Genomic DNA, 11,611 nt, shown 5'->3' on the forward strand with positions numbered 1-11,611 from the left:
TTAAGCCCATATATGTATCGGCCCATGTTCATTTATGTTGTTATTATTTTTAGAAGATAGGCTTAAGTTAATTGATTCAACTGATGTGGTAGTCATTGTTACATCTTTCCCATTGATTCAACTGATGTGGTTTCCATTGTTACACCTTTCCTATTGATTCAACTGATGTGGTAGCCATTGTTACACCTTTCCTTTTGCGTCTTCTTTTCGTTTATAAAATTCTTGACGAATCTTCCTTGATTCTCTGATCTTCATTCTTTATCTGTTTAACATTGAGTAACGAGGCTTGATTTAATGGCGAATTTGAAAGTTAATAAAAGAAATTCCGTTGCCAGGACTTGAACCCGGGTAAAAGAAATTTCGTTGCCGAGACTTGAATCCGGGTCTCTCGGGTGAGAGCCGAGTATCCTGACAAACTAAATTACAACCGATTTGTTTATCAATCGAAATCGTATTTTATTTATTGCCACGTAAAATACAATAGTTTATATCAACATCAACAAAATTAATAAGTTGTTACTTCGAACTTAATATCTTCTAGAATTGGTGGAGTAAACGAAAGTTAAATATTTTATCTTAGGTTAATATTTCATTTTTTTAAAATAAGAGTAAACTAACTACTCGGGTGCTGTAGCGAAACTGATTGCAAAAGAGGGTAAATCAGCAACATTAAAATCACCTTTTGAGAGGTCCGTTTGATATCAAAAAACTGCTCAGCAACATGCGAACAAGTAGGGAATGTCGGGGTAAACCTGAAAAGTTTGGGCAGAGCCGGAGCTAAACATTGGCGAGGCATGCGTGCGGTAGTAAGAGGGGTAGTTATGAACCCTGTAGACTATCCACATGGGGGTGGTGAAGGGAGGGCGCCAATTGGTAGAAAAAAACCCTCAACTCCTTGGGGTTATACTGCACTTGGAAGAAGAACTAGAAAAATGAATAAATATAGTGATAATTTGGTTCTTCATCGCTGTAGTAAATAGTCAGTGGAGCGTAGAGAAAATAGAATTTGTTTATTTGTCTTTACAAAAGAAAAGAGCAATTTACTATGACATTATATGATTTTCTTTTTTTAGAGATTCTACATTTTATTTTAAAAAATTTGAAATATAAAATATAAGAGAAAAAATTCACTTTTTTACAAATTATAAGAGGAATAATTAACAACTATGACACGTTCACGAAAAAAAAATCCTTTTGTAGAGAATCATTTATTAAGAAAAATAAAGAAGCTTAATACAAAAGAAGAAAAGGCAATAATAAAAACGTGGTCCAGAAAATCTACCATTTTACCTATAATGATTGGGCATACCATTGCTATCCATAATGGAAAAGAGCATTTATGAGTTAATATAACACATCGTATGGTGGGCCATAAATTGGTTCTCAATCAACAACAAGTGTCGACCTATATGTCCTTATCATCCATTGAATCTTCCTTGATTCTCCTTTATTCATGCTTTATCCGTTGAATGATAAATGAGGCTTGATTTAATGGCGAATTTGAAATTTAATAAAAATAAATTCCGTTGCCGGGACTTGAACCCGGATCTCTCGGGTGAGAGCCGGGTATCCTGACCAACTAGACTACAACGGATTTGTTTTTCAGTCGAAATCTTATTTTATTTATTTCCACGTTAAATACAATAGTTTATATCAACATCAACAAAATTAATAAGTTGTTACTTCGAATTTAATATCTTGTAGAATTGGTGGAGTAATCGAAAGTTAAAATTTTTATCTTAGGTTAATATTTCATTTTTTTAAAATAAGAGTAAACTACAAAAGTCATCTCAAATCAAATAAGACCAAGTAAAAAAGAAAATAATTACTTAAGATTAAATGACAATAAACAAGATAAAAGTAAAATAATGAAAAAACTTCGTTCAATCAATAATACAAATACTAACTACAATTTAATGACTTCGTAACATTTTTCTTCTTTCTGCCGTATATTAATTATATTTTTTTAGTGAATGAGTATGTTGATTCTAAAATTTGTAAGTTACGATAAAATTAATCTTTACATTTTTTGAAAAATAGCTAAATAGGTTTTTAATTTATATTATTTTAAGCATATTACTTTGTTTAAGCCCATATATGTATCGGCCCATGTTCATTTATGTTGTTATTATTTTTAGAAGATAGGCTTAAGTTAATTGATTCAACTGATGTGGTAGCCATTGTTACATCTTTCCCATTGATTCAACTGATGTGGTTTCCATTGTTACACCTTTCCTATTGATTCAACTGATGTGGTAGCCATTGTTACACCTTTCCTTTTGCGTCTTCTTTTCGTTTATAAAATTCTTGACGAATCTTCCTTGATTCTCTGATCTTCATTCTTTATCTGTTTAACATTGAATAACGAGGCTTGATTTAATGGCGAATTTGAAAGTTAATACAAAAAATTCCGTTGCCAGGACTTGAACCCGGGTAAAAGAAATTCCGTTGCCGGGACTTGAACCCGGGTCTCTCGGGTGAGAGCCGAGTATCCTGACCAACTAGACTACAACGGATTTGTTTTTCAGTCAAAATCTTATTTTATTTATTGCCACGTTAAATACAATAGTTTATATCAACATCAACAAAATTAATAACTTGTTACTTCGAATTTAATATCTTGTAGAATTGGTGGAGTAATCGAAAGTTAAAATTTTTATCTTAGGTTAATATTTCATTTTTTTTAAATAAGAGTAAACTACAAAAGTCATCTCAAATCAAATAAGACCAAGTAAAAAAGAAAATAATTACTTAAGATTAAATGACAATAAACAAGATAAAAGTAAAATAATGAAAAAACTTCGTTCAATCAATAATACAAATACTAACTACAATTTAATGATTTCGTGACATTTTTCTTCTTTCTGCCGTATATTAATTATATTTTTTTAGTGAATGAGTATGTTGATTCTAAAATTTGTAAGTTATGATAAAATTAATCTTTACATTTTTTGAAAAATAGCTAAATAGGTTTTTAATTTATATTATTTTAAGCATATTACTTTGTTTAAGCCCATATATGTATCGGCCCATGTTCATTTATGTTGTTATTATTTTTAGAAGATAGGCTTAAGTTAATTGATTCAACTGATGTGGTAGCCATTGTTACATCTTTCCCATTGATTCAACTGATGTGGTTTCCATTGTTACACCTTTCCTATTGATTCAACTGATGTGGTAGCCATTGTTACACCTTTCCTTTTGCGTCTTCTTTTCGTTTATAAAATTCTTGATGAATCTTCCTTGATTCTCTGATCTTCATTCTTTATCTGTTTAACATTGAGTAACGAGGCTTGATTTAATGGCGAATTTGAAAGTTAATAAAAGAAATTCCGTTGCCAGGACTTGAACCCGGGTAAAAGAAATTTCGTTGCCGAGACTTGAATCCGGGTCTCTCGGGTGAGAGCCGAGTATCCTGACAAACTAAATTACAACCGATTTGTTTATCAATCGAAATCGTATTTTATTTATTGCCACGTAAAATACAATAGTTTATATCAACATCAACAAAATTAATAAGTTGTTACTTCGAACTTAATATCTTCTAGAATTGGTGGAGTAAACGAAAGTTAAATATTTTATCTTAGGTTAATATTTCATTTTTTAAAAATAAGAGTAAACTAACTACTCGGGTGCTGTAGCGAAACTGATTGCAAAAGAGGGTAAATCAGCAACATTAAAAACACCTTTTGAGAGGTCCGTTTGATATCAAAAAACTGCTCAGCAACATGCGAACAAGTAGGGAATGTCGGGGTAAACCTGAAAAGTTTGGGCAGAGCCGGAGCTAAACATTGGCGAGGCAAGCGTGCGGTAGTAAGAGGGGTAGTTATGAACCCTGTAGACTATCCACATGGGGGTGGTGAAGGGAGGGCGCCAATTGGTAGAAAAACCCCCTCAACTCCTTGGGGTTATACTGCACTTGGAAGAAGAACTAGAAAAATGAATAAATATAGTGATAATTTGGTTCTTCATCGCTGTAGTAAATAGTCAGTGGAGCGTAGAGAAAATAGAATTTGTTTCTTTGTCTTTACAAAAGAAAAGAGCAATTTACTATGACATTATATGATTTTCTTTTTTTAGAGATTCTACATTTTCTTTTAAAAAATTTGAAATATAAAATATAAGAGAAAAAATACACTTTTTTACAAATTATAAGAGGAATAATTAACAACTATGACACGTTCACGAAAAAAAAATCCTTTTGTAGAGAATCATTTATTAAGAAAAATAAAGAAGCTTAATACAAAAGAAGAAAAGGCAATAATAAAAACGTGGTCCAGAAAATCTACCATTTTACCTATAATGATTGGGCATACCATTGCTATCCATAATGGAAAAGAGCATTTATGAGTTAATATAACACATCGTATGGTGGGCCATAAATTGGTAGAATTTTCACCTACTCTAAACTTCGGAGGATTTCCGAAAAATGATAATTAATCTCGTCGTTAAGATTTCTATTACCCTACCACATTCATTTGAAGTTACAAAATTCATATTCATAATTTTTCAATCGGAGGATCAAAAATGATAATATTTACCTACCGTTACCATTCATTGAGTGGCTGATTCGGTGGTTCTCAATCAACAACAAGTGTCGACCTATATGTCCTTATCATCCATTGAATCTTCCTTGATTCTCCTTTATTCATTCTTTATCCGTTGAATGATAAATGAGGCTTGATTTAATGGCGAATTTGAAATTTAATAAAAATAAATTCCGTTGCCGGGACTTGAACCCGGGTCTCTCGGGTGAGAGCCGAGTATCCTGACCAACTAGACTACAACGGATTTGTTTTTCAGTCGAAATCTTATTTGATTTATTGCCACGTTAAATACAATAGTTTATATCAACATCAACAAAATTAATAAGTTGTTACTTCGAATTTAATATCTTGTAGAATTGGTGGAGTAATCGAAAGTTAAAATTTTTATCTTAGGTTAATATTTCATTTTTTTAAAATAAGAGTAAACTACAAAAGTCATCTCAAATCAAATAAGACCAAGTAAAAAAGAAAATAATTACTTAAGATTAAATGACAATAAACAAGATAAAAGTAAAATAATGAAAAAACTTCGTTCAATCAATAATACAAATACTAACTACAATTTAATGATTTCGTGACATTTTTCTTCTTTCTGCCGTATATTAATTATATTTTTTAGTGAATGAGTATGTTGATTCTAAATTTGTAAGTTATGATAAAATTAATCTTTACATTTTTTGAAAAATAGCTAAATAGGTTTTTAATTTATATTATTTTAAGCGTATTACTTTGTTTAAGCCCATATATGTATCCTCCCATGTTCATTTATGTTGTTATTATTTTTAGAAGATAGGCTTAAGTTAATTGATTCAACTGATGTGGTAGCCATTGTTACATCTTTCCCATTGATTCAACTGATGTGGTTTCCATTGTTACACCTTTCCTATTGATTCAACTGATGTGGTAGCCATTGTTACACCTTTCCTTTTGCGTCTTCTTTTCGTTTATAAAATTCTTGACGAATCTTCCTTGATTCTCTGATCTTCATTCTTTATCTGTTTAACATTGAGTAACGAGGCTTGATTTAATGGCGAATTTGAAAGTTAATAAAAGAAATTCCGTTGCCAGGACTTGAACCCGGGTAAAAGAAATTTCGTTGCCGAGACTTGAATCCGGGTCTCTCGGGTGAGAGCCGAGTATCCTGACAAACTAAATTACAACCGATTTGTTTATCAATCGAAATCGTATTTTATTTATTGCCACGTAAAATACAATAGTTTATATCAACATCAACAAAATTAATAAGTTGTTACTTCGAACTTAATATCTTCTAGAATTGGTGGAGTAAATGAAAGTTAAATATTTTATCTTAGGTTAATATTTCATTTTTTAAAAATAAGAGTAAACTAACTACTCGGGTGCTGTAGCGAAACTGATTGCAAAAGAGGGTAAATCAGCAACATTAAAAACACCTTTTGAGAGGTCCGTTTGATATCAAAAAACTGCTCAGCAACATGCGAACAAGTAGGGAATGTCGGGGTAAACCTGAAAAGTTTGGGCAGAGCCGGAGCTAAACATTGGCGAGGCAAGCGTGCGGTAGGAAGAGGGGTAGTTATGAACCCTGTAGACTATCCACATGGGGGTGGTGAAGGGAGGGCGCCAATTGGTAGAAAAAACCCCTCAACTCCTTGGGGTTATACTGCACTTGGAAGAAGAACTAAAAAAATGAATAAATATAGTGATAATTTGGTTCTTCATCGCTGTAGTAAATAGTCAGTGGAGCGTAGAGAAAATAGAATTTGTTTCTTTGTCTTTAGAAAAGAAAAGAGCAATTTACTATGACATTATATGATTTTCTTTTTTTAGAGATTCTACATTTTATTTTAAAAAATTTGAAATATAAAATATAAGAGAAAAAATACACTTTTTTACAAATTATAAGAGGAATAATTAACAACTATGACACGTTCACGAAAAAAAATCCTTTTGTAGAGAATCATTTATTAAGAAAAATAAAGAAGCTTAATACAAAAGAAGAAAAGGCAATAATAAAAACGTGGTCCAGAAAATCTACCATTTTACTTATAATGATTGGGCATACCATTGCTATCCATAATGGAAAAGAGCATTTATGAGTTAATATAACACATCGTATGGTGGGCCATAAATTGGTAGAATTTTCACCTACTCTAAACTTCGGAGGATTTGCGAAAAATGATAATTAATCTCGTCGTTAAGATTTCTATTACCCTACCACATTCATTTGAAGTTACAAAATTCATATTCATAATTTTTCAATCGGAGGATCAAAAATGATAATATTTACCTACCGTTACCATTCATTGAGTGGCTGATTCGGTGGTTCTCAATCAACAACAAGTGTCGACCTATATGTCCTTATCATCCATTGAATCTTCCTTGATTCTCCTTTATTCATTCTTTATCCGTTGAATGATAAATGAGGCTTGATTTAATGGCGAATTTGAAATTTAATAAAAATAAATTCCGTTGCCGGGACTTGAACCCGGGTCTCTCGGGTGAGAGCCGAGTATCCTGACCAACAAGACTACAACGGATTTGTTTTTCAGTCGAAATCTTATTTTATTTATTGCCACGTTAAATACAATAGTTTATATCAACATCAACAAAATTAATAAGTTGTTACTTCGAATTTAATATCTTGTAGAATTGGTGGAGTAATCGAAAGTTAAAATTTTTATCTTAGGTTAATATTTCATTTTTTTAAAATAAGAGTAAACTACAAAAGTCATCTCAAATCAAATAAGACCAAGTAAAAAAGAAAATAATTCCTTAAGATTAAATGACAATAAACAAGATAAAACTAAAATAATGAAAAAACTTCGTTCAATCAATAATACAAATACTAACTACAATTTAATGATTTCGTGACATTTTTCTTCTTTCTGCCGTATATTAATTATATTTTTTTAGTGAATGAGTATGTTGATTCTAAAATTTGTAAGTTACGATAAAATTAATCTTTACATTTGTTGAAAAATAGCTAAATAGGTTTTTAATTTATATTATTTTAAGCATATTACTTTGTTTAAGCCCATATATGTATCGGCCCATGTTCCTTTATGTTGTTATTATTTTTAGAAGATAGGCTTAAGTTAATTGATTCAACTGATGTGGTAGCCATTGTTACATCTTTCCCATTGATTCAACTGATGTGGTTTCCATTGTTACACCTTTCCTATTGATTCAACTGATGTGGTAGCCATTGTTACACCTTTCCTTTTGCGTCTTCTTTTCGTTTATAAAATTCTTGACGAATCTTCCTTGATTCTCTGATCTTTATTCTTTATCTGTTTAACATTGAATAACGAGGCTTGATTTAATGGCGAATTTGAAAGTTAATAAAAGAAATTCCGTTGCCAGGACTTGAACCCGGGTAAAAGAAATTTCGTTGCCGAGACTTGAATCCGGGTCTCTCGGGTGAGAGCCGAGTATCCTGACAAACTAAATTACAACCGATTTGTTTATCAATCGAAATTGTATTTTATTTATTGCCACGTAAAATATGATAGTTTATATCAACATCAACAAAATTAATAAGTTGTTACTTCGAACTTAATATCTTCTAGAATTGGTGGAGTAAACGAAAGTTAAATATTTTATCTTAGGTTAATATTTCATTTTTTTAAAATAAGAGTAAACTAACTACTCGGGTGCTGTAGCGAAACTAATTGCAAAAGAGGGTAAATCAGCAACATTAAAAACACCTTTTGAGCGGTCCGTTTGATATCAAAAAACTGCTTAGCAACATGCGAACAAGTAGGGAATGTGTCATGAAAAAGAGATTGAAGTATATGTCGATGACATGATTGCTAAATCAATCGATGAAGAGGAACATGTTGAGCATTTATTGAATTTATTGAAGTGTACTTTTGGTGTTCGTTCTAGTAAGTTGATGGGCTTTATCGTCAACGAGAAGGGTATTGAAGTTGATCCTTCCAAGGTCAAAGCAATACAAGAGATGTTTGCGCCCAAAACTGAGAAGCAAGTCAGAGGTTTTCTCGACCGCTTGAATTATATCTCAAGATTCATTTCACACATGACTGCCACATGTGCGCCTATATTCAAGCTTCTTCGGAAAGATCAGTCTTGTGATTGGACCGAAGATTACCAAAAAGCTTTTGATAGTATCAAGGAATATCTGCTTGAGCCTCCAATTTTGTCTCCACCTGTTGAAGGAAGACCGTTGATCATGTATTTGAATGTGCTCGAAGATAGTATGGGTTGTGTTCTTGGTTAGCAAGATGAGACTGGAAAGAAAGAATTTGCAATTTACTACCTCAATAAGAAGTTCACCGACTGTGAGACTCGGTATTCTATGCTAGAGAAGACTTGTTGCGCATTGGCTTGGGCTGCTAAGCGCCTACGTTAGTATATGTTGAATCATACCACTTGGTTGATATCCAAAATGGATCCAATCAAGTATATATTTGAGAAGCCTGCTTTAACTGGGAGAATTTCCCGTTGGCAGATGTTGTTATCAGAGTATGATATTGAATATCGATCTCAGAAAGCGATCAAAGGTAGTATCTTGGCTGACCATTTGGCTCACCAACCAATTGAAGATTATCAGTCAGTGCAGTATGATTTTCCTGATGAAGAGATCTTGTACTTGAAAATGAAAGATTGTGATGAACCATTGCTTGAATAAGGGTCAGAACCTGGGTCCCGTTGGGGCATGGTATTTGATGGAGTTGTTAATCAATATGGTAATGGCATTAGGGCAGTGATTATTACTCCTCAAGGCACACATTTTCCACTTACATCTAGATTGACTTTCAAGTGTACAAACAATATGGCAGAATATGAAGCTTGCATTATGGGGCTTGAAGAGGCCAATAATCTCAGAATAAAATATCTTGATGTCTATGGAGATTCAGCTTTGGTTGTGAATCAAATCAAAGGTGAATGGGAGACGAATCAACCCGGTTTGATACCATATAGAGATTATGCGAGGAGGATATAAACTTTCTTTACAAAGGTTGAGTTTCATCACATCCCTCGAGATGAAAACCGGATGGCAGATGCTCTTGCAACATTGGCATCAATGATTATAGTGAAGTATTGGAATGAAGTTCCCAATTTGACTGTGATGCGTCTTGATAGGCCAGCTCATGTGTTTGCTATTGAAGAGATCAAAGATGAGAAGTCGTGGTATTTTGACATCAAGTGTTTCCTCAAAAGTCAGGTTTACCCGCATGGGGCATCTCTGAAAGATAAGAACACTTTGAGAATATTAGCCGACAATTTTTACCTGAATGGTGATGTGTTGTACAAGAGAAACTTCGACGTGGTTTTGCTCAGATGCATGGATAGATACGAAGCAGACTTATTGATGACTGAAGTCCATGAAGGTTCCTTTGGTACTCATTCCAATGGACATGCAATGGTGAAGAAGATGTTGTGAGCAGGTTTCTATTGGATGACAATGGAATCTGATTGTTGCAAGTTCGTAAAGAAGTGCCACAAGTGTCAAATCTATGCGGATAAGATTCATGTTCCTCCGACACTATTGAACGTTATTTCTTCCCCATGGCCCTTATCCATGTGGGGAATTGATATGATTGGCATGATTGATCCCAAAGCTTCAAATGGACATCGTTTCATTTTGGTGGCAATTGACTATTTCACGAAATGGGTTGAAGCGTCATCTTATGAAAATGTAACCAAGCAAGTTGTTGTAAGGTTTATCAAGAATCAGATCATATGCCGTTATGGTGTGCCAAGTAAGATCATTATTGATAATGGATCAAACTTGAATAATAACATGGTGGAAGCTCTTTGCAAAGACTTCAAGATTGCACACCATAATTATTCTCCCTACAGACCCAAGATGAATGGGGTTGTTGAAGCTGCAAATAAGAACATCAAGAAGATTATTCAGAAGATGATTGTAACATATAAGGATTGGCATGAGATGCTCCTATTTTCTTTGCACGGGTATCGTACATCCATCCGCATTTCAACAGGGGAAACCTTTTTCTCTCTTGTATATGGTATGGAAGCAGTGCTCCCTATAGAGGTTGAGATTCCGTCATTACATGTGCTCATGGAAGCCAAGTTGACTGAGGCTGAATGGTGTCCGGCCAGGTATGATCAGCTAAATTTAATTAAAGAGAAGAGATTAACTGCCATGTGTCATGGTCAGTTGTATCAGCAGAGAAGGAAGAAAGTTTTTGATAAGAAAGTCAGACCTCGTGTGTTCAGAAAAGGTGACCTTGTGCTCAAGAAGATTCTATTTTTCAAACCAGATTCTAAGGGCAAATGAACTCCTAATTATGAAGGTCCATATGTTGTTAAGAGAGCCTTTTCAGGCGGTGCTTTGATTCTTACAACTATGGATGGTGAAGAGTTCACTCGTCCTGTGAACGCAAATGCAGTCAAGAAATACTTCGCCTAAAAAGAAAAGAACAGCTCGCTAAGTTGAAAACCCGAAAGGGCGACTTAGGAAAAAATGAGCGTCTCGGTGGATTAAAAACCCGAAAGGGCGATCCAGGAAAAATTTAGAAACATAAAATAGAAAGAATTATCCCGATAAATTGAGTCCCCCACCTTCGGGAAATTTATGCAAAAATTAGGGATTATGGCAAGTAACTGCATCCTACTGATCTTCAGTATTAGAAGACTTTGTTGAGCACAACGGTCGACAGTGATTCATCATCCCCAGCAGCAGCCAAAAGCACAGTGAATATCAAAAGTTGGTGGAAGGATTAGTGGTCATTTGTATTCAATGTAACCCTTTCCCATGTAAATTACCATTTTCAACTTTGTAAAGATCTATGGAGTCTTATCATTTACAAACTACCATTCTATTAAATAAAGTTGAGCTTTTATCCAACTGTTTCTGCTCTTGTTTATTTCAGCCAAATAGTTTTAAACTTTATTATGATCATTTTTTAAATTAAAATTTTTAAATCAAAATCATTTTTACACATATAAAAGCATGAATTTTAAGCAATTAAAAGGAATGTCAACAGTGGTTCGAAAGCAGTAAGCCCTAAGTGTGGAGCGTTATTGGTTCTCCCAAGCAGTAGGCGCAATTTCTCTTTCATCCCTGACGGCATTATTTAGCACTCAGCATTTGT

At 33.4% G+C, this 11,611-nt stretch overlaps 4 non-coding genes across 4 annotated transcripts; all 4 read right to left on the reverse strand.

The window, feature by feature from the left end:
* Positions 1–1,521: 1,521 nt before the first annotated feature.
* On the reverse strand, positions 1,522–1,594 carry TRNAE-CUC (transfer RNA glutamic acid (anticodon CUC)). The gene has a single exon. It is a non-coding gene; the product is annotated as a tRNA-Glu (tRNA).
* An 849-nt stretch (positions 1,595–2,443) lies between these two features.
* Positions 2,444–2,516, reverse strand: TRNAE-CUC (transfer RNA glutamic acid (anticodon CUC)). The gene has a single exon. It is a non-coding gene; the product is annotated as a tRNA-Glu (tRNA).
* A 2,202-nt stretch (positions 2,517–4,718) lies between these two features.
* TRNAE-CUC (transfer RNA glutamic acid (anticodon CUC)) lies at positions 4,719–4,791 on the reverse strand. The gene has a single exon. It is a non-coding gene; the product is annotated as a tRNA-Glu (tRNA).
* A 2,199-nt stretch (positions 4,792–6,990) lies between these two features.
* On the reverse strand, positions 6,991–7,063 carry TRNAE-CUC (transfer RNA glutamic acid (anticodon CUC)). The gene has a single exon. It is a non-coding gene; the product is annotated as a tRNA-Glu (tRNA).
* Between the last annotated feature and the right edge of the window lie 4,548 nt (positions 7,064–11,611).

Source organism: Lathyrus oleraceus, chromosome 4 (genome assembly GCF_024323335.1).
Source record: "Lathyrus oleraceus cultivar Zhongwan6 chromosome 4, CAAS_Psat_ZW6_1.0, whole genome shotgun sequence".
Classification (NCBI taxonomy): Eukaryota; Viridiplantae; Streptophyta; class Magnoliopsida; order Fabales; family Fabaceae; genus Lathyrus; species Lathyrus oleraceus.